Source organism: Balaenoptera borealis, assembly GCF_965194805.1.
Source record: "Balaenoptera borealis genome assembly, chromosome: 19".
NCBI classification, from domain to species: Eukaryota; Metazoa; Chordata; class Mammalia; order Artiodactyla; family Balaenopteridae; genus Balaenoptera; species Balaenoptera borealis.
In genome coordinates, this window is record NC_138878.1 from 32,668,971 (window position 1) to 32,695,743 (window position 26,773).

General features: G+C 49.1%; 1 protein-coding gene across 5 annotated transcripts in view; it reads right to left on the reverse strand.

Annotated features, from left to right (window-relative positions):
- NKD1 (NKD inhibitor of WNT signaling pathway 1) overlaps positions 1 to 26,773 on the reverse strand; it is an 85,640-nt gene that overhangs the window by 47,142 nt on the left and 11,725 nt on the right. The gene's annotated exons all lie outside the window — the stretch shown is intronic.

Below are 26,773 nucleotides of genomic sequence, written 5' to 3' on the forward strand. Positions count from 1 at the left end.
CAGGAGTTTCTTGCAGGCAGCCCATAGTTTCTTTGTTTTTTGTTTGTTTGTTTGTTTTTTTAATCCATTCAGCTACTCTGTGTCTTTCAACTGAGGAGTTTAATCCATTTACATTTAAAGTAACTATCAAAAGGGAAGGATTCACTATTGCCATTTTGTTCCCTGTTTTCTGTTAGTCTTACAGTTCTTTTGCCCATCTTTTCCCCTCTTGCTGTCCTCTTTCCTGTTTTGTTGAATTTATGTGTGAATTTTTGTATTGTTATGCTTGTACTCCTTTGTCTTTTTTCTTTTGTGTAGCTCCTCTGGGTATTTTCTTTGCGGTTACCAGAGGGCTTACATAGAATATCTCAGTTATGACAGTCTATTTTAAGTTGCTGAAAACTCAAGCATACAAAAACTCAACACTTCCCCCACCACCACCACACTTAACATTGTGGTTGTTACAATTTACATCTATTTATATTGTGTATCTATTAATATATTTTCTAGTGATAGGTATTTTTAATACTTTGTCTTATAACTTCTGTGCTGGAATTTAAAGTGACTTACCCACTGTCATTACAGTATTCTGCATTTGGCTATGTATTTATCTTTCCCAACGAGTTTTATACTTTCTTACACTATGGTGTCACTGTTGAAGGACTCCTTTTAGCATTTCTTATAAGGCAAGTCTACCGGCCTCCCTCAGCTACTGTTTGTCTGGGAAGGACTTTATCTCTCCATCATTTCTGATGAACAGTTTTGCTGGATATAGCATTCTTGGTTGACAGGGGTTTTTTTCCTTCAGCACTTTAAATATATAAAGATCTCAAAGATATATTAGCAAACCCATGTTCATCACAGGACTATTCACAGTAGTCAAGATGCAGAACAACCTAAATTTCCTTCAGTAGATGACTGGATAAAGAAAATGTAGTATATACATACAACTGAATATTATTCGACCTTTAAAAAGAAGGAAATTCTGCAATATGCAACAACACAAATGAGCCGTACATATGAACATTATGCTAAGTGAAATGTCAGTCACAGAAGGACAAATACTGCATGCTTCCACTTATATGAGGTACTTAAAATAGGCAAATTCATAGAATCAAAGAGTGGAATGGTACTGCCAGGGGCTGGGGCACGGGGGAAAGGGGGAGCTGCTAATCAATGGCCATAAGGTTTCGGTAAAGCAAGATGAATGAGCTCTAGAGATTTGCTGTACAACACTGTACCTACAGTCAACAGAAACGTATGATGGGACACTTGAAAATGTGTTAAGAGGGTAGATCTCATGTTAAGTGTTCTTACCACAATAAAATAAAAATTTAAAAATTTGTCTAGGGGCTTCCCTGGTGGTGCAGTGGTTAAGAATCCACCTGCCAATGCAGGGGACACGGGTTCGATCCATGGTCCAGGAAGATCCCACATGCCGCGGAGCAACTAAGCCCGTGCGCCACAACTACTGAGCCTGCGCTCTAGAGCTCACGAGCCACAAGTACTGAAGCCCATGCACCTAGAGCCCGAGATGCACGACAAAGAGTAGCCCCCGCTTGACGCAACTAGAGAAAGCCACGCGCAGCAACAAAGACCCAATGCAGCCAAAAATAAATAATAAATAAATATTAAAAAAAATTTGTCTAAGGTATAAATAAATAAGAAAACCCCTTAAAAATCCCTATTAAGCCACAGGTAAAGTTTAACATTTAAAAAGGAAGTCAATAAAGTTAACTGTTTGGTATACCTGGGTGACTGGTTCAAGGAGACTCATTTCCATATTCTCTCTACTTTGTGTATGATTGAAATTTTCTGTAAGGAATACTTTTTGAGAGGTTGGGAGGAAGGGCAGCTTAGCCTGAAGACTAAGAACATGACTTTGAATCCTCTTGGGAGAAGAAGCCAGGCCCAAGGCTCACCAGGCAACAGTGAGTCAACAACCAAGGTCCTGTGATGCTGGGTTCTAAGAAGATGCTAGATTTCTTTTAGGCACAGTGAGATCACAGCAAAGCAGGAGGGGCTAGATGCTGTGCGGCACTGACTATGAGCCAGACACCATCCTAAGAGCTTCACACTGACTAACTCATTTAACCATCACAACAACCGTGAGGTAGACATTGCTACTTCCCCATTTCTACTGGTGAGGAAACTGAGGCCTGAAGTGGTTAAGAAACTTGAGCAAGTGGCTAAGAAGTGTCAGCCCAGGCCACGTGGTGCACGAGGCTGTGCTCTAACCACCATACTGAACTGCTGTTCCATGTCAGCCCAGAGCAGATCGTGGTCCAGCAAGGTCAGATATAGAAACAACAATGGGTTAAAGCTGTAGCATCACCATAGCTTTGGAACGGATTTCATTTTAAGTGCAGAGAAAATTTGGTAACTATGATATCCACTATTAGGGTATCTGATCTGTCATTCTATTGTCTACTCTCAGCCCCGCTTGTTTATGGGAATTCAACTTGAAATTAGCGTTTAATTCTTTAAGAAAAATTGGCTCCTCGCTTAGACATGTAAGTTGAATGAACTGAGCAGTAAAAGTATGAATGGGCGTAGGTGCCCCCTCTCCATGCACGCAAGTCATGGGGACATTAGGGAATCCCATCAGCACCAGGGTGCTGACCCATCACCCACACCGGGCCTGCTTCACTCACTACCCGCCTGAGTTGGCCACCCCTGCCCTGAGGAAATCTGCTCTATTGGACACTCTGGGACTCCCTCTACTGATTCAGCTTTGGGCTTAGTCACATGACACATCCCAGGAGCAAAAGGATGTCCAGAAGCAAGTCATGTCTCTCAGAGATCCTCAGGTTCTTTCAGATCCATCAAGATACATGCAAACTGCAGGACAATTTTTCCGTAAATCACTAGTTCAGATTCAGAAGCCAGAGGACTAAAGCCATCTTGATATTCAAGATAATACTTTCCCCCCCCCCCCCACATAATACAATGTTAGGTTGCATTAATAGAAGTATTACCTCTGTATCATTGGAGGTGATGATTCTACTCTCACTAGAATAGGATAGACCCTGCCTGGAAAATGAAATTCCATATGTGAAGAAATGGGTACACTAGCCTTGCTAGTCAAAGGGTGGCCTGAGGACCAGCAGTCTCCACACAGTCTGGGAAGTTGTTAGACATGCAGAGTCTCAGGTCCCACCTCACCTACTAAATCAGAATCTGCATTTTTTTCATGATCCTTATGCAATTCATATGCACCTTCAAGTTCAGGAAGCCCTAGTCTAAAGATAACCAGAAAGATGACTGCGTAGTTAGAGATGATATTTATTTACTCAGCAGGTACCAAGCCCTGTTTTAAGTATTTTACAATATTAAGTCAAGTAATCCTCACAAGCATCTGATGTAGGAACTATCGCAATCCCCATTTCATAGATAAAGAAACTAAGATTCAGAGAGGCTAAGTAACCTACTCCAGAGCACACAGCTTCAGAGTGACAGAGCTGACAGCACAATGGTGAAGAGGTGGAGACTCAAGCTGACCTGCAGGAGAGGGTGGGAGAGTCTGGCTTCCTCCCTTCAGTAGAGGGAGAAGGTCAATTCTGGGTGCCTCTTGAAGGCAGAGCAGAACTCATGGCAGAAAGGACTCAAACATTCTATCCCTCTAGGAGCTGGAGCCATCCAACAAAGAAAGAGGCTACTTGAGGTGGTGAGCTCCCCATCACAGGGGGGCATTCAAGCAGAGGCTGGGTGGCCTTCTGTCCAAAGTGTACTGGAGAGGATTCCTACTTCATGAAGGAGTCAAGTCTGATGGCTTGGACTTTCCTCTTTAATCCCAAGGCCAGGAAGATGTTTCCTAAATTTGCTGGAGAACTGGAAGGTGAGAATGCCCTCCTTCCCCACCAACAGCTGGCTGTGGATAATGATCCATGGGAACCTAGGAAGTCTCTGTGGCCTTATGAATCCAAACAGATGATGGGGCCTATTGTTACCCCTCTGGCCCAAGCACCTTCCTCATCCTGGATCCCAGACATGTGGCACTGGTTGTCCTCAGAGAGCAGGTAGAGCTAACTGACCCCTGGCTGGGGATGGCAGGGGGCGTGGGGAGACACCCTACCCCTACTCTGAAGCAAGGCGATACCTCTGTGGCTCAGTGATTCGAGCTTTCACCCAGGAAAGAAGCCCCCATTCCTTCACCCATGGGCCAGGGCTGTAGGTAAGCAGACCCCACTCGCTGGCATCTTCAAGTAACTGCAATTTGGACTTGGCTCACAGAACATGGTGAAAATGTTAAACCCTGATGGGAACTTATCTTCTAAAAATGTCAGAGCATGGAAATCTTTCAGAGGGACACAGACCTGGCCTGAAGGCAGCACAGCCGAGGCTCAGAGCCTGACCGCTGGAGCTGAAGTCACAGCTCCCCGTGTGAATGGACCACTCTGGGCCTCAGATTCTTGTCTGGAACATGAGGATAGTAACAGCATCTATCACATGAAACACACTTAGCACAGTGCCAGGCACACAGTAAGCAATGCGTTGAAACACAAACACAAAAAAGTGGACCAACACATCCTTGTAATACAAAGGAAGGGTGAGCTTTACTGGGTATGTTCATGAAATAGTGCACTCAGTGAAATAACGAACAAAAACACTTGGCATGTCGGGGCACACGGAAGTCTCTGCGTAAACGGTGGCTGTTACCACTGCAGATCCTGCTGCTGTCATTTTTATTACTATTACCAGATTCGAAGGAGAGAAGAGAAAAAAAGTCGACACAGATCACAGTGTCCAGCCCAGGGGGCTGGGTCACAGACAGGAAGGATGGGAGACCCTGACAGCTGAGGAGGGCAGCGCGGGGAGGAGGGAAGGCCCTGCCTGGGTAAGAGCTGGGCGGTTGGATCTTGGAGGCAGTAAGGCCTCCACAGAGCCAGCTCCTCAGGCCTTAGAAGTCAGGCCAGCTTTCAGTTCCCGGCATTCCGGCCCTAAGTCCCCAGTCAGGCCCACTGCCCAGGGCACTCAGATTCTTCCAGGGCCCGGGATGTGCTTCCAAAGCAGCCTCATCTCAGACTTAGGCCCAGAATTCTTTGGCCGGCAGGGACCTCGCCTCCACGAGGCTGACATAGCCCAGCTGCTAGGGCGCCTTCTCCTGCACTCCCACCAAGGTCCCGCCAGCTCCTGAGCGGACGGGACTGGAACCGCCAGTGTCCCCAGGCCCCGCTTCAGCCACATGTTTGGTACAAACGCCAGCGAGGGGCTTTGGCCACCCCTCCTGAGCCCTCAGTGCCTTTACAGTGGCAGACACCGTGTGGTCAAAGTCAGAATCTAAAGAAAGGTATCCCCACCCTGGAACAAAATCCCATGAAAGGCCAAGTTTTAAGGAAAAAGAAACAAAAAAGAACCCTCTCTGTTACCCAGAGCAGGAGCCTGAATCTACCACTGTCCGTGATTCTTCAAGGGAGCCAAAGAAACTGCCACCACCTGGTCCCACCACAGGTCCATTCATCAGGAGGCTCTGTGCCGCCAGCCCGTGTGCACCCAGGCCCATGTCTGGGAGCTCAGTCTGGGTGTCTGGGACTTGTTACCATCTACAGATGGCAATCCAGAGCCCTCAGGGATACAGGGGCTGCAGGATGGGGGCTAGGGTGTCACAAGGCCCCTGCCATCCACAGTCAGGGACCGATGGGCTCAGCGGGGGCCACCCTAGGCGGAACAGACCACTCGTTCATTCATGGAGGTCAAAGATGAGAAACCAACCAGCCCCAGTCGCTACCAATTACAATGTGCCTGTGACCTAGGGTTACTTCTAAGTTGCCCGATAATTATGATAATTGCTGACATTCACTAAGTGCTTACTCTGTGTGCCAGGCACTGTGCTACATGCTTTCTACTTACCTTCTTTTTAAACCCTTGCAACATCCCTTCTGTTATTATGCCCATTTTATAGATGAAAAACCTGAGACACAGGCTGAATAATGACAAAAGTTACACATACATTTAGAAAGTGGCAACTCCAGGGCCTGTAGGCAGGGAAAAGACCCCTCAGCCCAGCTGTGGCAGGCTGATTGCATTAATGGCCCGATTTGTTCACAGCCCCCTGCATGCACCCCCTCTGGCAGTGTCCTCCACACTGACTCTAAGTTTAGCCATGTGACTTGCTCTGGCCAAGCGGACTGTAGCAAACATGATGTAAGCAAAGACCTGATTAGGCCCTTGGTGTTTCCACTTCCTTTCTTAGATGCCGGTCACTATAATGAGAAATGTCTGGGCTTGCCTGCTGGAGGAATGTGACATGCACGTGAAGGACAGTCAACTTGTCCCATACAGTTCTTTTCTAGACCAGGCAGCTGCCAGTCAACCGGCCAACTGTCCTCAGAAGCACAAGTAAGCCCAATCCAGATCAGCCCAGCCCAGCCCAGATCAATAAAACTGCTCCAACCAATCCATAGATGTGTGAGGAATAACTAATGTTTGTTTTAAGTCACTAAGTCTTAGGGTGATTTGTTACACAGCAATAGCTCACTATATATATATGCACACATACATATTCTCTCTTACTGCCTATTCTCTTTGACAAAGGGAAAAAGCCTCCTGAGATTAACAAAGTGAATAGTGATGGTATTATGAATGAGAAACCCGTTTAAATCAAGGAGTTGATGCTAAATGAGGGACTGTCAATGAGTTTCTGTTTTTAGATGAGCCTAGAACTCTTGACAACACCCATGAAGGGATCAGGCCACATCTGCAGCCAAGACCCTCATCACTCCATCACACCTGTGCACCGTGTCCCCTAGGTGGAACCATTTATTGCCCCGCCCCTGCTCTCTTCCACACTCATGAGGCAATGCTCTAGCACGTGCCAGGGGACACATCAGCTTTCTCCCATGCAAGCTGATGTTAAGCTACAACTCTGTTTTGGTTCTCTGTTGTGTAACAAACTGCCGAAAACGTAGTAGCTTAACACTGCCAGTTCCTTATCTCTCATGATGCTGTAGGTGGACAGCCCTCAGCCAGGCGGCTCTGCTGATCGTATCTACGTCTCTCACGTGGCTGCCGGCAGATGGAGGCTGCGGCTGCCGTCACTGGGAGATCAGCTGGGCTGGAGCACGTAAAAGGGTTCAGTCCGTGAGTCCGTGTCTGGCCCCTTGGCAGGCATGGCTGCAGGGCCAGGCTCAGCTGAGACGCTGGGAGAGCGGCCTTCTCTCTTGCTCCTTTCTGCCTCCGAGCCTCACTCTCTCTGTGTCACCTCTGCACGTGGTTTCTCCAGCCACGCTGCTGGACTTCTCACAGGGCAGCCTGGAGCTCTCTAAAGCACGAGAGCAGAAGCTGCCAGGCCTTCTTAGATGCTCCTTCCAGTGCCTTCTACAGAGTAAAGCAGTTACAGGGCCTGTGCAGATTCAAGGTAGGAGAATAAACTGTCGGGGGGCGGGGGGCGGGTGACAAAGAAGTTGCAGCCACTTTCATCCATCACAACCTCCTACCTCCTACATGCGGCCCACTCAGCCCAACACCCAGGTCAGCAGCAGTCCACATCCTGAAGTGCAGCGGCCACACATCTTATACCTTCATCCACACTAGGCAGCAGGCCCGGGATGGGTCTGCAGCATATGCATTGAATAAGCAAATGGGCATTCCCACCAGAACCACAGGCAGGTCTGGAAAGAACACCAAGGCGAAGGCAGCGGGCTTTGGACCCCAGAATCCCTGCTGGGTCACCGGAGGCCCCTGAGGTCCTGTCCAGAATGAATGAGTGAGATGACCCGTGAACGGGGCTGTTCCCATCCCTGCACACACACGGGGACATCTGGAAGGTGTGAGGCCACCACGTTCTTTGCAAAGACCTCAGTCTGGAAATGGGTACCTGCAAGACCTAGCCTCCCTCGAGCCCTGGGACAGAAAAGAATCTCATCTTGGCAAGAGCTCTAGGCAGAGGCCTGAAGGACTGCTGTAGGGAGGGCCGCCCCGGGAGAGTCCTTAATCGTTTAACTAAAATCACATTTGAGGCATAATTAGCAGATAGCTCCAAATTCATGATCTGAGGCCCATCGGCGCAAATGGACTAATTAGTTGAGACATCCTTGGGCAGGCAACGCACTCTGGCCTTCTCGGAAACATCCCAGGGAACTCAGCAGATCAAGGCTGGCATCTGGTCCACGAGCTGCCTTACTATGGCTGGGCAAAGAGACAAATGCATTACTGGGCAAGAAATACACCTTACAGCATGCATAGCTCAGGGAGGTCAACCAGGCAATCTCCCTACCCCCACGATTCCACCCTCCCCAGAACCCCCTCCTCCGGCCCTGTAGGCTCACAGAGACCGAGAGCTGTTGCAAAATTGCCCAACATCATCGTGGATCAGAAAAACAAGTCACCAGCTCTGTGGAAGCCCACAAAGTACACAGAGCCACAGACCCGCCACAGAGAGCGGGCACTGGCTGTTCAGCCAGCTTGCCCAATCCAAGTTGCTTCTGAGCAAGTGGCTGGGGAACGCACATAGCAAGGAGGACTCGAAATCTCAGCGGGGAGCTTGGGAAACTGGTCCCCAAATTGAAGGAACACTGAGTTATACTAAAACCCCATATTCAAGATTCACAATGCACCTTAGCACAACAAAGGCTCTGAAAAGTCCTGCAGTAAAGAAACTTGTTTAATTGGTTGTTGTATCAATTGTTGCCCAAACCTATTTTAGCACAGGATCTTTTTACCCCCAGAAACCCTAGTGGGGTACTGTATTTGGGAAATACTGTCCTACAGGAAGCACAGGGCATCAGCATAGGGCAGATGTCTTAGCCACAATCCTATAGGAATTCAGTTATCCAAATAAGTGAAGTGGGCCAGGTTTAATATCTGCATGAGAAACATACAGAAACTTTCATCTCCATGAAAAGGTGAAATATGTTCTCTCTCATTTTTCTTAAAACAAAGAACCATCTTGGTTCATCTTTGCCTCCCATCTCTGATAGAAATGTGTTTTCTATGAGAGAAATAGAAATATTTATTGAAAAGAAACATATCTCTACAGGAAAACATATGCAAGAGCAGCGACAAAGGGCAAGAGAGAGAGAAACAGGATTGGTGGGCGCTACTGGGCTCTGGCGTGCACCCCCCAGAGCCCCAGCCACTCTCGGCTCCAGCTGAATGTTGCCAGGCTAAGAAGTTGATGCTAGTGTCACCATATCACAATGTTGTACACCTGTTAACTTATGTAATACTGTCCATCAACTATACTTCAATTTTTAAAAAGTGAAAAAAATAACAAGAAGTCAGAAATCTGGACTTCTAAGTGAAATCCCCCATTTTTAGATGTTGGTTCTATTTTTTTTTTTAATTGAGTGGGTCAAATACAACATTCCTGGGGGCTAGATTTGGGCCACCAATTTGCAATCTCTGCCAAAAGGAAGAGAGTAAAATGTTCATTAACCTGGTGCTATCACCTGCTTCCCAAGCTTCTCTGGCTAAGGCACCCTTGGGAAGCAGAGCTGTAGGGTTTGACTGTCCTTGCCATCTTGGGTGCTGTCCCTTGTGTTCACGCAGCACGTGTACTGCATTCCCTATGTGGACCTGCTCTTATGCCAGATGCAGTGAAGGCCTCCCAAAGATGTGGGCTTTGCCTTTGCGAAGGCTCCACCCCAAGCCCTGGGCCCTCTCCTCTGCCTGGGCTCACCCTGACATATGCGGCAAGGGTGAGCTATGAGCCCAGCACACAGTGGGAGCCCAGAGTGGCCGGGCCATCAAGAGGACCCTTCATGGCATCATAACGCTAAGGTCCCTTCCAGAAATGGGATCCATTCTCAAACCAAAAATAAAAACAAAAAGCCCACCTGGAAATACTTAACAAAGGAAGGCTTAGCTCAGGGGACAGGCAGAAAACCTGGGTGTAGCAGGTCAGACTACAGGAGTTAGGTGCACAACCACGAGCTTGCTGGATCCTCAGAACGGCCCATGCGATAACACAGCCAGGGCTTTCTTTGAATGCTTATTTACTTATTTTCACAGATGAGGCCCATGGATGTAAAATGACTTTTCCCTAGGGACGTGGCAACTCTTGCATTCCCAACGGGTGGAGGCGTCACGAAAGCAGTGACCAGACACAGCCTGTGCTGCAACCAGCCTGGTTCCCCAAGTTGCCCAGGAGGACCCAGGCCTGCAGGAGGCCTCCTGGGCATTTTCTGAACCATAAGGGAAGGTATATTCGTCTCATACATTTCTCAGAATCAGACGGACAACCACAGCAGTGCAAGAAATGCATGCAGAGTGGGCATCCAATTGGAACCTGAGTGTGAGTCTCTCAGCAAAGCGCTAGCAGCCCCCCAGGGGCAACACCACTCCACATGGGAAAAGAGGCAGAAAATTCTGGAGCATGGAGCTAGACACAGCCAGGTGAGGAAATCGGCAGAAAAGGAGGCCCAGGCACAAACAGCCCCGGCAAAGGGCACAGGACTCAAGCTGGGATGGTGGCAGAGATGGACACCTGTGCCCAAAGAGTCATGCCCCCCCTTCCACAGTGTGGGGTTGTCAGTGGGAGGTGGCTGCCCAGACAGGACTACATTTCCCAGCATCCCTTGCATCATGGGACCACGTGATGACGCACCAGCTCACAGCCAGGGATCTTAAGTAGTGCGTACAGTTTTCCACTTTCTCATTCCCTGTCACTAGCTGGAAGCAGAGGACCAGAGAAGCAGATGAATGAGCCACAAGATGGAAGGAGCCTGGGCCACTGAATCACCATATGGGTGACAGTCAACTTCTAACTAAGATACCTGTTTTTGACTAGTACATGAGTGTTAAATAAAATTCTTATGTGTTAAGCCACTGTAACTATCAAGGTTTACATTTTTGCTACAACAACTAAGGTTACCCCATCTAAACCAGGAGGAAGAAAGAAAGGAAAATGCCGTGGATTGAGAAAAGAGATCCTCACCAGGATGAGCAGCTCAAGGCCAAAGCAATACAGAAAAAACTCACCTTGCTAAGTCAGATCAGCCACCTCCTCCTACATGCAGCCCTCCTGAAAGCCCCCAAATACAGGTCAACTTTAAGACCCCTGGGTGCTTAATTACACCTACTACCTTGATCAAGAATGCCTTATGAAAACTTATTTTGGAAAAAAACAATAGCTATTTTCCGAGTGTATTCAGCCCACCCACCCAATGACCTGCTGGAAGGGTATTCCCACCATCTCCATCGACAAGTGAGGACCATGGGGTCAAGAGATGCAATGACAGGTCCAAGGTCAAGCAGCTGGGAGAGGTAGAGCTGGGCTTTGATCTAAGCCCCTGTTCCTTCCGTCAAGCCCTCCTGTATTTCACACCTTTTCCCACAATTCACTCTGTGCACCTCCCACCACACTTGGTACCTCCTAAAGGGGACGCTGAGGCCGTGCCTCATGCAGCCTCATTGTGCTCAGGGGGGCCCTCAACAGTCACTGCTGGGAGTCATGTGTCAACCCACAGTCTCTCGGGCCAAATTCTGGTGTCTCCTGAGCCCACCTGGGAGGCTCACATCCAAATCTAGCTCTCTAACCCAGCTCTCCCAACAATCTTATTAGTCACTAGTTATCAATATTTAAACCAGGCATTATTATCACTGGGGTGGGGGGTCTGCATCTTCTCTGCAGGCTGCGGGAGGGGAGGAGGGGTGAGTGGCCAGCTGTCTTCATGTGATCTGACGTGGGGGGTAGGGAAAGCTGCTCCTCCCAGCAGTTCTGGGGCATGCTTAGCAGTACACACATCTGCCAGCCACCAAGCAGCCATTTACCCAGGGCCGGAGCAGGGCCCTGGGGGGAGTGAGGGCAAATTATCACATAGTTCCAACTTTGAACAAAAGGCAGGAATAAGCCCAGAAGCTAGTGACCAATCTCAGGAACTCAGAATTGTCTAGAAGCCAGAGGTGGGTTTGGTGGGAACTCTGCAGCCAAGTGGAGCCCACATGCCCCCTACAGCAGGATGGCACTATGGAGGCCAGATCATTCTTTGCTGTGGGACCATCCTGCGTACTGTAGGAGGTCTAGCAGTACCCCTGGCCTCTGCGTACCAGATGCCAGTAGCAACACCCACCCAAGCTGTGACAATCAAGAACGCCTCCACACATTGCCAAATGTCCGCGATCCCATTGAGAAACGCTGCTCTAAATTAGGCTGTGACCAGTGGTGGCCAGGCCAAAATTTAAGCCTCGTGCTTTCAGATCTTCCATCTTCTCATACCTGGATTCTCACGTGAAATGTCCCAGTGTTTAAATTTTGGCAACTAACTAATTAAAAAGAATCTGCTTATGCTGTGAGAGCCAAAAAACGTGTGTGCAGGTCACCGGCTGAGCCTCTGCTAAGTCTAGAAGGACAGCGAGAAAGGACATAACCCACTTCCCAACACTGGAGGCCCTGAGCTCCCGACAAGCCAAGCTCAGACCCCACAGCCTGGAAGAGCCCTCCTCCTCCTCCAAAGGTGGAGATGGACAAGGAATCGAGTTATTTCTGGGGGAATAATGTCACCACCTCACTCGCTTTGCAAACACCCTCTCCCAGGAACACAGACTGACAAACCATCCCCAGAAGAACAGTTTCCCTTTGCAGAAAAACTGAGAGAATTTCCTCACTCGCGTCCCTACCCCCGACTTAGCCCCCTCTCCCCAAAATACGGTTACCCTCCTGCCGATGTTTCTAGAGCCCAGGCCCTGTGTGGTTCTGGTCTATGAAGCAGATACTTGTGAACCACCCACCTATAACAACAGCCAGCCTCTGGGCACTGGTGAATCTTTTAGTGCCAACATTCCCCCAGAGGACCAGGCTCTGTAGCCCCTAGTTAAAGAACTTGTTCTAAGCAAGTTTCCTTTACTTCGAGTGAAAATCTGGGTTACTAGGGGGAGGGAAGTGGAGAATCTAATAAATCTTAGAATATACTTTTTGGCTAAAAGAAAAAAAAAAAAAAAACCCTACTTACTGGTGTCATGAAACAACTTTCCAGCTCTCTCTGAAGAGAGCGGGTTCAGAAGTTACTATTGTATTCAAGCTGTATTAAATCAAGCTGTGAGCAGCACCGGGGTTATGCTTTTAAAGAATGCCCTGAGCCAATTCTGATGTTTAAAGGGAAAAGGAAAAGTTTCCAAGGCTTCCATAAATTCCGACGAGAGGAAGTTTCAAACTTGGGTGTTCACAGTCCGTGGCCCCCACGTGGAAACAGCTTGGTTTCATGTATTTGGTTTTCCTGTTCAAACTTGAGGGTCTTTTAACTTTTTATTTTTACAGGGCTCCAAAGAAAAGGGAGAGGGAGCCATTAGCTCCCTGAGTGCCAAAGAAAACCCCGGAGCCTCCCTCAGAGGGCCTCTGCCTGAGGCGGCTGCGAGGCAGGGGTGTGGGGAGGGGACCCCCTGGTCCTGGCACACCCCCGCCGGCTCCTCCTGCCCGCTGGAGGCCAGGCCTGTGGGGCCAGCTGCTAATTAACTCCAACAAGATCAATGCAGGCCAGAGCGTGTGAGTGGAGACCAGGCAGGACAGTCATTTGGCCATGGCTGGGCTTCGGCCGCCGGCAGCAGAAGGAACAAAATGGAGTCTTTCCAAAAACAAGACGAGGCCCAGCCAAGAGCCGAGGAATCCTAATTTTAGTCCCTGGAGGGAGACGGCTGTGTCTGCTCAGCCAGAGCACCAGTGAGGCCCAGCATCCCTCAGAAACGTCAACCAAACCAAACAGGCCCTCCCTGGACACCTCAGCCCCAAGCCCTGACTTCAAGGAGCTCACACTCAGCCGGGAGGGCTGACTCACACACGCCAGTTTCCAATCCCCAGCCCCACTCTCCAAGCGCTGCCTGCCCAGGAGGTGGTCAAGGTCAGTGTAGGATACCCATTTGACAGGCAGGAACACTGAGTCCCAAGAGAGGCAGTGGTGAGGCAGAATGAACATGGGCAGTCTTGAGGCTGGATCCAATACACAGTCCCAGCATGCTGTACCCATGTGACCTGGAAGAAGGCGCCTTGTCACTCAGAGCCTCAGTTTTACCATCTGTAAAATGGGAGTGAGAATGCTTCCCTCAAAAAGTTGTGATAAGGCACAAATAAAATGTGGAGAGGTATATGTATACACATACACATGTATGTACGTATGTGTTAAAAAGTGATTCCTGGGCCGCACCCCAGATATAGAGGATTGACAGCTGTCCTTCCCATGGCCAGATACCCCTCCCCCATCTGGGGTAACAGCACCCTGACACGCCTTGGGCTGCTGCCTCCTCTCTCTCTATCCCTGTGGCTGTGGGCCTGACCTGTTTCCAGAAGGGTTCTCAGACACCTACTGAATCAGAATTGCCAGGGGTTGAACCCAGAAGTGACTTATTTGTTTAATTTCCCCAGGTGCACAAGAGGAAGCCTTAGGAACAGCTGCCAGAAAAACTTAAGACGGCCCAGAGGCTGTGCTCATAGAGGGTGTTAATCCCCCCAGGAAGCTGCACATCTGCAAAGGGTCTCAGATTCCAAAGGGCTCTCAGGATGGGACCCTCTCCCAGACCTGAGCCAAGATGAGAGTCCCCGAGGGGAGCTCCTGCGGGGCAGAGACCAGGCAGAGTTCTGATCTGACCTGAGAAAGTACTCGCTGGCTCTTCCCCCCATGATCCGCCTTCACCCCCCAGAGCAGATCAAGGGAAGGATGGATGTCCAGAGTCTCCAAACTGAGCCTTCCCTTGTCCCCTGAACCTTTGACCATAGCCCCTAGGCCTGAGAGGGGAAACTGGGGACATCCACCCTGCCACAGGGCAATTTCAGCATAAGGAGGTCTCCATAGCAACCCTCCAGCTGGAGAAACTGAGTTACCTGGTGACCAGACAGGGTGCAGGGGGACAGTGGCGGGACAGCGATAGGGTGGTACTGAAGGATAGGGCTGGGGCTTTTCCAGACAGGAGGGAAATAACAAACATTTGTCCAGAGGGGAAAAAAACTTCCAGAAAGACTTTTCCTTCTTCTATCTCCTTCTCCCTCATAAGAAATCTTGAAGGGAATAGTTAGTAGTTATAATAAGAGCAGCTTTACTGAGCACCATCTATGCCAGACCACGGGGGTTCATGACCTTGCTGAATTCATACACCAACCACAAGAGGGAGGGTCAACTGGTAGTCCCATTTTACAGGTGGGGAAACTGAGGATTAGGAAAGATTAGGAAAGTTGCCTAAGGTCACACAACTAGTAGGTAACAGGTCCCAGATTCAAACTCATGCAATTCCAGAGCCCACTCTCCTACCCTCTTCTGCATGGGCACGTCAGCACCCCTTCTAACCTCCACATCCTCTGGGCTCAGCAGAGACTGGCTTTGGATCCAGCTCTGCCTGACTCAGAGGCACACTTGGGCCCCAACACCATGCTGCTGCTAAGCTGGTTAAGAGGAACTGAGGGGGCGGTGAGCACCCATTTTTAGGGATGGGCTAGCTGTGCACAGAGGATTTCTTTGTTTCCACGGTCCCACTGCAGACCCCCTGAGCCCCTGCCCTGCTAGAGCACTAAGGAAGGGGGTGGGGCACATGACCCTGCAACACCCAACCTCCAGCCTGCCCCCAAATAACATGTAGGGTGGAAGAAAAAGCACTGGTTAATTGACAAAAGTTGTCCACCTGTTGGCTATTCAGGTGAGGGCGGGGAGGAAGAGTTGGGAATGACCTCTAGGTTCTGACCTGAACAACAGCAGATGAACAGAGTGCCAGTCACTGGGCCAGGGAGGTCCCTAGGAACCTTCACAGGTTCCCTAGGAAGATGAAGAGGGTAGTTTCAGACAGCTTATGTCTGGATGTGTGAGTGACACAGAGAGGAGGTACCAAGCCGTGGTACCCAGGTCTCCAGTCCACCTGAAACTCCCAAGGCCCCCGCGCAACCCCCAAAGCCGCCACGTACATACAGCCTGGGTCCACCCAGCCGCGCAGCCGGCTGTCATCCTCATCCTAGCTGCCTTGCTGACCGGCCTCTCTCCATCACCTCCTCCCACAGAAGGCAGAGCCTCAGCAACCGTGTCTCTCAAATCATGATCTCAGAAGAGGGAACTTGGTTTAGTTATTGGAAGGCTGCCATCTGCAGTCCCCAAGCCAGGGCCCGTGTCACTGACAATTTCCAAGGCCTTGAAAGGGACCTTTAATCCAATTGTCTGTGTCAGGCAGTCAATGGGCAGCCCCTCCTTCCCCGTCCACCTTCCTTCCAGCTCTCCCTTTGAAGGCAGCCCCAGGGAGGAGCTGCCCAGCAGAGCCGTGGCCCAGCCCCGACAGCTGCATGCCCGCACGGCCAGAAGGGTCTGCCAGGAGCCCAGAGAGGACCACCGGTGACCAGCCCTCGGTGTGAAATCCCTCAGTGCCTGGCACGGTGCTGGTACGGCTGGGAGTAGGGGGAACACATCATTCAAATACTCTGCCGCCATGCTCCTCGCTCAGTGCTGCACAGATGTTACAGTCCCCCCGGCAGCAACACATTTTCCAGATGGAAAAACCGAGGCTAACAAACATTATGGTCACTATAAATTCTGGAAGTGGAAGTCCTACTGCGTTCTGCCTCCAGAGGGCTCGCTTACTACATATCAATATGAACCACGGTAATAAATGCCCTATTGATTGCCTGCTCTGTGTGTGTCAGGTCCTAAGTGTTTCACGGGCATTCTCAATCTACACAACAGCTCTGTGGGGTACGTATCATTTCTCCTCCCATTTTACAGATAAGGAAACAGGGGCACAGAGAGGTTAAGGAACTTGCTCAAGGTCACACAGCTAGTAAGTGGCAAAGCCAGCAACTGCATCAGGTCTGGCTGTCTCTGGAGCACTTCTCATTCTTTATTATCTGCCCCTACATGAAATTTGGGTATACCATAGGTATACTGTTTGTCTATTTGTGTGTATGTGTGTGTGTGTGTGTGTATACACACGCACACACACACACATATATTGGGGGCAATATTATCACCATTGAGAATGGACTAGAATCTAGACCAGTGCTGCCCAATAGGAACAGAATGCAAGCCACATGTGTAATTTTAAATTTCCTAGTAGCCACATTAAAAAAAGAGAGAAAGAAACAGGTGAAATTAATTTTAATAATGTTATTTAAGCCAAAATATCAAAAATCTTGCCATTTCAAGATATCATCATTCTTTGTTATCATCGTAAAAATTATTAAGGAGAAATTTACATTCTCTGTTTTAACACGAAGCCTTTGAAATCTGCTGGGTATTTACAGCCCAGCCCGGCCCTATTTCAAATGCTCAACAGCCATGTGAGGCTAGTGGCCACATAGTGGATGGTGACCCCCATGCCCTAACCACTCAGCTAAAGCAATATTGTTTACCTTCCCCAAAGCCTTGAAAATGATTGCTCTGAGAGACTTTCTCAACCAAGGAACCCTTTGGAGAGTCACCACCACTCCTAACCAGTGGGTCATACCTACTGTGTCCTTAGGCCTACTATGAACAAGACACCAGGCTAAGATGCTCTCAAGGAGATATGAAGATGACTAAGACCTGGCATTTGCCCTCGAGCAGCTTATAATTTAAGAGGGGGAGCGAAATAGTTACCAAACCCTACTGCACACCAGGCCCTGAGGTTTCCCACGTATTATCTTTTCATCCTTCCACTCATCCTGGGGGGTGTGGGCAGGGTTTGATATTACCATCCCATTTTATTAATGAGGAAACAGATTGAGAGAACATGGATCTCGTCCAGGGCCCTCCTATCTGACTTGGCCAACCCAGGGCAGAACACAGGAGGTATCAGCAAAGCAATGGAAAGGCTTTTAGCAACAAGGAGGGCAGCCTTGAGGGAAGGCTTTGGGGAGGTTATGAATGAACAATGGAGGCTACATGAGAAGGAAGAAGGAAGCCAGGTTCTGAGGATAAAGAAGGGGCATGTGCATTTGCAAGGAATGAAGAAGCAATGCATGGATTCCTGGCGGAAGGCACAGAACAAGAGGACCCCTAAGAGGCAGGAATTCTGGGAGCTGAGATGCCTTAGCAAGTAGCCCCCAGTAGCCCATGTGCAGGGCATTGTATGAGAAGAGGCCAAGTTCAATCTTCGAGTCGTGGAAAAGCACCCATTGCCCAACTCACGGGCCATAATGTCAGAGGAATCCCACTTCCCAAAATATTTACCAGAAGGCTCTGGGCACCAGACTCCATTCTATAAACTTGGGTACCATTCCAAAGCTGAAACGATAGATCTCCCGGAGAACAAGATAAACTCTCCCTCACATTCTAAATAATGACAGGGAGGTGAGGAAGAGAACGAAATAAATCAACCCTCTCCAACTGGCCAACTTAAAAGGGATTACGCTCAGAAGCAAGAAGAGGGCAAGGATGCCGTCTCCTTATCAGACACATGGCTGCTCCAGACACAAACAAAACTCTTGGCAGGCATCCTTCTTCCACATCATGGGGGGAGGGGAGAACAAAGTCTTAATACGCAAAGGTCAAACCCATCCTCCTTGAATACAATCAAGCCCATATTGTTTTCCCCTAATTTCCAGGAGAAAACAGTCCCTTCCATGAGCTGAAGTACAGACTAGAGCTCAAGGAATGAGGCTCATAAATCTCCAGTTTGCTGGAGTGACCCAGATTTCCAATCCCCCACCACAGTATCCAACCGGAAGTCACATTTGGGACCAGGAAACATGCCCACTGCACTCCAAGGCACCAGCAAAGGATGAGCTACAGGATGAGTTGGTCTGGAATGTGAAGGAGGAAGGCCCATCTCCCTCCCTCTGACAATCACCACTGGATATCACAGATTGAGTAAATAAGAAAGCGCTTGACATAGATGATCGCACTTAACGCTCACACAAGCCCGTGTGGTGGATAACTTCGTTATCCCCAATTTACAGATGGAAATGGAGGCTCAGAGGGGTGAGGACCCAGAGTCACACAGCCGGTAAATGGCAGAGCCAGCTGACCCCAGGCTTGCTCTCCAGCTGGGGGGCTCCCACACTGGCGTACAACCCTGTTTCTTCCTTTCTCCGCCATGCACTCCCAGGTCAAAGCCCTGATCACCTGCCTTCCCTGCTCTATAGCTTACGCTCCCTTATGCCCGTACAACGAGCCCCAAATCCCCAGGGAGGCACACCCAGCAGCCCCCCAGGCACCCACACCATCTCATGTCACCCACTCCCAACTCCAGAAATGCAGCCCAGCCTCTCAAACAGCCCGTCCAAGAAGCGGGCTTCCTAGCATAATATTTTCCTCCCACAGAACGTGAGAATAAAGTGCTCTTTGCTTGTCTCCTGAAATAACTGGCTCTCACCAGAAAGCAATCTTCTGCCCAGTAAAAATATTTCTGTAAAACTTGGTAACTCTATCTGTGGTTCCTTTTCTGAAAGTCAAAAATCTTGGAGAGTGAAACATGGCAGGGACAGACTTTATGACAAGCTCATGAAGTCACGTCTACCCAGACATTCCCTCCTTAACGCTGTGATTAATTGGCTGTTAACCACAGGGACTTTGTGTCTTAATACTCTCAAAGCACCAGTTTGCATTTCTACAGAACAATACCCACCACCCGAGACCTGGTGTCCAGCCAGGCGGGCAGAGGAGCCACTGGCTGGGGCTCAGGGGCCGGAAAGGACTCTGCTGAGATCAGGGGACTCCTGCAGGCAGGCATCATGCAAAGGTTAGCTGTCACCTGTGGCCTGTCCATGGCCATGCGGGAGGCACAGTTTATAAAATAAGTGAGGGGTGTCCTAAGATCAGGATGTAAAAGTGCTCACAACTAACCCAAACTAACCCCAAGATGCCTGGATAAGTCACTGAAACCTCCTTGGCCTTAGTTTGCCCACCTGGAAATGGCAAACAATCACTCCAGGGAACTCTTGAGTGAACAAAGATGTTCTCTCTGAGCCTCTCCATCCATCAAACAGCAACCAAGCCCCTTCCAGAGGCTGTCATGGGCCCCAGAGAGATGGCGTGGGTTCACTGGGAATCTTCCAGAATGTATCAGCAGCTCCAGAGGCCTTATCGGACTACTGAGTATGTTTACTGAGTGCTTACTGCATGCTAAGCCTTAAATCACAACATAAGTTATTTCACTTAATCCTTGAAATGACTCCAAGAGATGGATACTTTTTTCCTTCATTTTACAGGTAAAAAAAATTAAAGCCCACAGTGAATACAGTTCAGTACAAACCCAGATCTGAAGACCAGGTCCAAAGCTCTGTGCCCCCTGGAGTAGATAAGACCCATATAGGAAAAAAAAAAAAAAAAGTTAAATAATGAGGTTTTAAAAATATCCATACAAACTGAGGCAGAGGTTCTTAACCTGGGGGCCCTGAAATTGGGGGTAAGGTGTAAGAGCACTTATTGGAGGAGAAAGACACCATCCAATACAGCAGATTCCCAAAAGGGTCTTATTACCTACCCCCTAAGGGTTAAGACTCACCTATGATCATAATGGAGAGGCTAGGAGCTTGAAAGGAAAGCTGTGACCCATGTGGGCTGCACGGAGGAGGCAGCAAATCACCCAGGCTCTTCCAAGATCCAGTGGCAAGGAGTGGTTCTCCCGGGACAGTCAGCTAATTGTCAGACTGCCTTGTTCCCACCCACGCTTGCCAGCTGCTGACTGGAGCTGCGGTCGGTGAGTCTTATACAACGCACAGATGTTGGTTCTGTCCACCCAGTATGCATTCTGCAGCCTTTTCCTCACAGGTGGTTTTTCTTTAGGGAACCACCCCCTCACTCCCAGCCCTTGAGGTGTGGGGGAGCTGATCCCAGCCCCCACTCGAGGGTAGCCGCATGACCCAGAACCGGCAGAGGTTTTGGTTCTGGGATGGACATGTGACTCAAGTCAAAACAATGGGAGCCAGACTAAGCTTTGGCTGAAACTCTCTCTTCTAGTTGGAGATGGAAGCCCAGACCGCTGGGAGTCGAACTGCCACTACCTGGGGAGAGTCTGCCCAAGAATGAAGCCGACGCAAAAGAAACCAGAGCTGAGGGCAGAGTTGGAGCTGGGGCCCAGCTGTCCCTGAATTCAATTCACCCTCCCAACTTCCCCGTTACACAGGCCAATAACGTGCTTCTGTACGAAACAGCTGAGATGGGCTTAAAAACCAAAGGATTCTGACTCACCCACACAGAGAAAGGTCGCACTTACTTAACCACAGACCCCCCTGAAGCTGCTGCCCTCCTGGATTTTGAAGACCCTGGCCTGCGGGAGAAACTCTGGCTTTGCCAGAAAAGAAGTAGAACCATGCCTGGAGCTCACATCGGGTGTGCAGTGTGTGTGCTGGGGTGGCAGGGGTGTGTGCAGAAGCACAGCTACAGAAATGCACCACATTGATCTAATAGTCTACTTTAGACTATAGGCACAAGCCCATATTCAACCTAGATGCCCAACAACAGGGAATCAGTGCAATGAAGTATGGTCCATCCCCACAATGGAAGGCCTTGAGAGCCATGAAGAACAATAAGATCGAAGGGCAATTAGATTATATGCACTGATATAGAATGATTTCCAAGATACACTGTTAAGTTAAAAAGGCAAGGTGCAGAACGAGATTATAACATGCAACTTAGGTTAAAAGAAAATAAAGTCTCTATCACTTTTTTATGGATCCCCACCTCAAATGAATTTTTCAGTTAACCTACAAATACCAATGCTTCCCAGTCTTATTGGCCAAGAGGACTGCTTACTGTCTGTGCAGGGATAAGGGCCCATACTCACAGAGCACGGCTAGAAGCACCTCCAGGAACCAGAAAAAGCAGATGCCTTGGGAGAGGGGTGCTGGGAGGCCAATGGTATTGGCAGAGGTGGGAAGAAGGCTTCCTTTTTATTACATACCCTTTAGTACTGTTTTGAATTTTTTTCCTTTTGTTTTTCACCGTGTGCATGATTTTATTTACCAAAAGAAAACTGGCGAGGCCCCTTTCTGAAAGGCAGGGGAGATGCAAGCGGAGGCTCTCTTCAAAGGCCAAAAGGAGGTGGAATTTGGAGGGACGGGACCTCCAGAGGCTATGTGCCCTCTGGCCAAGCTGCTAGGCCTCCCTGAGCCTCATCCACCAGGCAAGTGTTCCTTGAGCACCCACCACATGCTAAGCAGTGCAAAAGGCCCTGAGGACGCAGCAGTGAGACACACAGAGCCTGCCCCATGGACTCTGCAGTCTGGTCTCAGTTTCCCCATAGTATTAATACTGACCCTGGCCAGGTTTCTGCAAATAGTAAATGCCTGACAAATCACTGTGAGTAAGGCTTTGCCAACCTTAAAGCTCGAGATGAATGCTGCCTCTGACTCCTGGGGAAAAGCTGGTCCCACTCAGTGCTGACCCCCAGCCCCACGAACGGGTTCTGCCTTCCAGCTCCTCAGACCAGAGCCAAGGGGACAAGTCCTCACCCACGAACCCCAGAGGCAAATGCCAAGCAGGCCCTCCAAGGTTGAGAAGGCTAAGAAGGCCCCAATTTATGACACCAGGAGAAGGTGCACCAATCCACCTACCTGGGAGACCCGCCATCCTTCCCATCACTGACCACAGCAGTGGCCAGCCTGGGCCTCCTCCCTCCAAGCTCAAGGGAAGCTGTGCCTCCCAGGAGCAGGGTCTGGAGAGGCCCCAGGGAGGGTTTCACCAGTGCCTCCTGGGCGCAGAGCTCGCCTTCCACCATCACCTGCTGCAAATAGCTCCTTCCACCGGCCTCGGGATGGGGGTTAGCCTGATGCACTGCAGTGCTACATCTCCTCCGCTGGTCCAGAGCTGTGCTATCCAGGCAGAAGCCACTAGCCCCACGTGGCTATTTAAATTTACATTTAAATTAACTCAAATACAATATACTTAAAATTCAGCTCCTCAGTCCCAGTAGCTGCATTCAAAGCACTCAGTAGCCACAGGTGGTTAATGGTTCCCATATTGGACAGTGCAGACATAGAGCATTTCCATCATCACAGAAAGTTCTATCGCTAGGCTAGATATCCCTTTAACATCTCCCTCCTTCCAGTTATAAAAGGAGGGGCCTGGCCGGTCTTGAAAAAGAGGCCAGGTATCAATAACTGTCAGCAAAGTTCCAAATCCACTTATAGGGGGTAAGGATCCACAGCCATAGGGAACTGCGCAGGAGACAGAATCACTGACTGAGAGCGTGTCATGAGTCAGGAACTGTGCCGGCTTCTCCACTGGGCCACACACTCGATCCCCAACCTTCTACAGATGGGAAGCACCATCCCTCCCTCCGCCCTAACCCCTCCAGCTCCCTCCCACCGTCACCTTTCCTACAGAGTCCGGTCGCCCAACACAGAGAGGCTCTGATTCAGAGGGCTTGCAGAGGGAGGGGCCCCTAGGTCTCAGCATTTTAAACAGCACTCGGAACTTCAGATGTAGGTGGTCCTCGGGCCGTACCCTGAGTCCATCCCAGCCCCACGTCCCCTTCCAGCCACCGGCTTCTCTCTCCACCCCTTCCAGAAAAGCTTGTCCCGAGACATATAGCTGATTCACTTTGTTATACAGCAGCAACTAACACAACAATGTAAAGCAATTACACTCCAATAAAGATGTTAAAGAAAATAAAAATAAAAATAAAATGTATTGGCTCTTTGAAAAATACAAAAGTAGTACATGCTCATTGAGAAAAAAAAAAGTCAAACAATGTAGAAATATATAATGTGAAAAGTGAAATTCCTTCTCTCCTCACCACCTCCCACCACTTCACTCCTCAGGGAAACAGACTTTGACAGTGTATTATTCCAGATCTTTCCATGTGCACCTGCAAATATATAGAGACATAGGCCTGAACAGACCTTTGTATAGTGCAGAAAACGGGGCCACATTACACTGATGTTTTGCTCTTGCTTTTGCTCATTCAACAGCATCTCAGGGCCTCCTTCCGATCAGCCTGTGGCCCTCACTCAACCTGGTTTTACCAGTTGCGGAGAGATCCATGGAATGGCTACACCACTGTTTATTAGCCTGTCTCCTGGTGATGAATATTTGAGTTGTTACAAATTTTCCTTCTTCCAAATAATGTAGCCATGGATGTTCTTACAAGTATGTGCATCTGCTCCCGTGTAAGTGTTCCCCAGTCCCTTCAGGACCCATGCCAGTCTCACCTCGGCTGCCATTCCACCACGACAGCTCCTGTCAAACCGGATGGTGACCACCAGGACCCTAAATCCAATGGACACCTTTCAGTCCTTTTCCTTACTCAGTCTCTCAGCCGTTTCTCTCCAGGAGACCACATCCTCTCTGGGACACTACTTTGATGGCCCCCAATCAATCACACCTCCCAGTATGTATGCCCCTGTGTAATCCCTTCCCCTAAACCTGGGCTGGACCTGTGACTTGCTTTAACAAAGAGAATGTGGCACTGCCAATTCCAGGCCTAAACCTAAAGAACCTGGCAGTTTTCACTTCTGCACTCTTGGGAAGCCAGCCACCGTGTAAGAAGTCTGATTACCCTGAGATCGCCATACTACGAGGAAGTCCAAGCTAACCAGTGGTTGAGGACACCTGGAAGAGAACTGAGGCCCCAGACACATAAGCCAAGTGGATCTGTGGCAGGTGGCCCCTCGCTGTTTGAGCCAACCCAACTATGCACATGGAGATGGAGATAAGTTGCCCCTGCCAAGCCCTGCTCAAATTGCATAATCTTAAGCAGATCATAAAATATCAAGTCAGTGAGTTTTGGAATAATTTGTCACACAGCAAAAGATAACCTAGACATCCACCTTTTCTTTACTACATTCTGAGAGGAGGAAGCAAAGGGCAGAAGAGATCACAATAGATACCTAATAGCTAAGCTGCGGCCACCCCCAGGCTCAGGATTCCCAAAACAATATTCTGTCCAGAAAGATTTAGTTGCCAGGGTGCAGCTGCTGCTTGTCATGTTCAGAGGCTAGTTTCTAAGGTGAGAGGACACGGGGGTCCCCAAGGGCCCTCTTCATGCCCTAAGCAAATGGAGTTGATGAACAAGACAGCAACCATGGCAATCCTGGGAGAATCTGTTCTCACCAAAAAGTCAACAAACCAAAAGGCCCTGAAGCCAAGAAAGAAAACTTTGGCACAGAGAGGTTAGGGAACTTACCCAAGGTCACACAGCTAGTGAGAAGCAGAGCTAGATCCTGAAACCAGGTATTCAGACTCAGAGTCTAGACCAGTGACCAATCACCAGTGTTTTCTAACACTTTGACAGTGACCCACAATAAGAATTATGTTTTATAATGGGCCTCTGTATATATGGGTTTGGGTATAGATGTGTGTTTAGATATACACATATCTATCTATAAATAGATCTATCTATTTATCAGTATGGATACCCATGTCTATATGTCCATATCTATCTATCAATCATCTATAGACATGGTTATCCACACCTATAAACTAAACAGAAAGTTACATAAAGCAATATTTACTATTACTATATAGGATATTCTCTCATATTTTTATTTTTGTCTATTTCATTTTTTTTTAATGCTGCTCACTACATGGATTTCATAAGCCATGAATGGGGTTATAACATACTGTTTAAGGAAAAAAAAAACTCACCTATAATGATTTAAGATAGCTCTAAAATCAGACTGATCTGAATTTGAATCTTGCTAGAACAAGATTCCACTTCCAAGTCAAGTGACCTTGGGTAGATTTCTTTAAAGCCTCAGTTTCCAGGACTTCCCTGGTGGCACAGTGGTTAAGAATCCGTCTGCCAATGCAGGGGACATGGGTTCGATCCCCGGTCTGGGAAGATCCCACATGCTGCAGAGCAACTAAGTCCATGTGCCACAACTACTGAGCCTGCGCTCTAGAGCCCACAAGCCATAACTACTGAGCCCGCGAGCCACAACTACTGAAGTCCACGCGCCTAGAGCCTGTGCTCTGCAACGAGGAGCCACTGCAATGAGAAGCCCGCGCACCTCAATGAAGAGTAGCCCCTGCTCACCACAACTAGAGAAAGCCTGGTCACCACAACGAAGACCCAACGCAGCCAAAAATAAATAAATAAATAAATAAATAAATAAATATTTTTTAAAAGCCTCAGTTTCCCCAGCAGTAAAATGGGGATAATAATAGTACCTGCCTCATAATGGTGTTGTGAGAACTGCGTGGTAGGGACAGCTCTGGGCCCAGAGCCTGACATACAGCAGATACTTAATGCTGCACCTATGGTTCAGCACAGGGCTCAGCATACGCAGGCACTTAATAGTCACACTGAGGCTGCCATCACAGAACACTGAGAAAGGAGGCACATACCCAAGACTGACCGGGGCAGGGGCTCCTCGGGATTTCCAGGGCAGGGGAGCAAGATAAGTGCTCCCAGCATGCACTGAAAAGGCAACCTCGTTCCTGGTTTGCAATAGTTTTCTGACATCATCTTTTTGCTTTTGAAGTCTATCTAGATCCCTAGGGGAAAGAAGGGTAAAACAAGGTCAAGGTCAAAAACTGCCCTGTAACAAGGTTACCTCTGGAAGCCAGGCCTGGAGTGGCCTCAGTACCCCAAGGTAGCACGCCCAAACCTACACAGTGGAGCCGCCGTCAGCCAAAGCCTCCGTGAGGGGGGCCCACCAGCCTGCGCAGACTTCTGCAGTTAGAGATACACCCTGGGCCTGAGCCCATTTGGGAGGTTCTGGTCTTCCCCAGCCTCACCTGTAGCCTGAGGGTGGCCAGGCCCATCCTGCTGCTGACAGGGACTTTTATGCTCTGCCCTACCCTCTCCAGGGCCCCAGCTCTGTACTCAAGCTCAAGGCCAGGGGCTTGGGCAGCACGTGGCAGACCAGCCAATCAGCTCCCGGCTGACACTACTTCATGGGACCAGGAGGTTCTCCCCAACCTCCCACCCAGCCAGAAATGAGAGAAGCTGGAGCGATCGGACATCGATAAAAATAAAACTGTGGGAGAAGATTTGCAGCAGGTGGACAAAGAACCAAAACAGGTTGCAA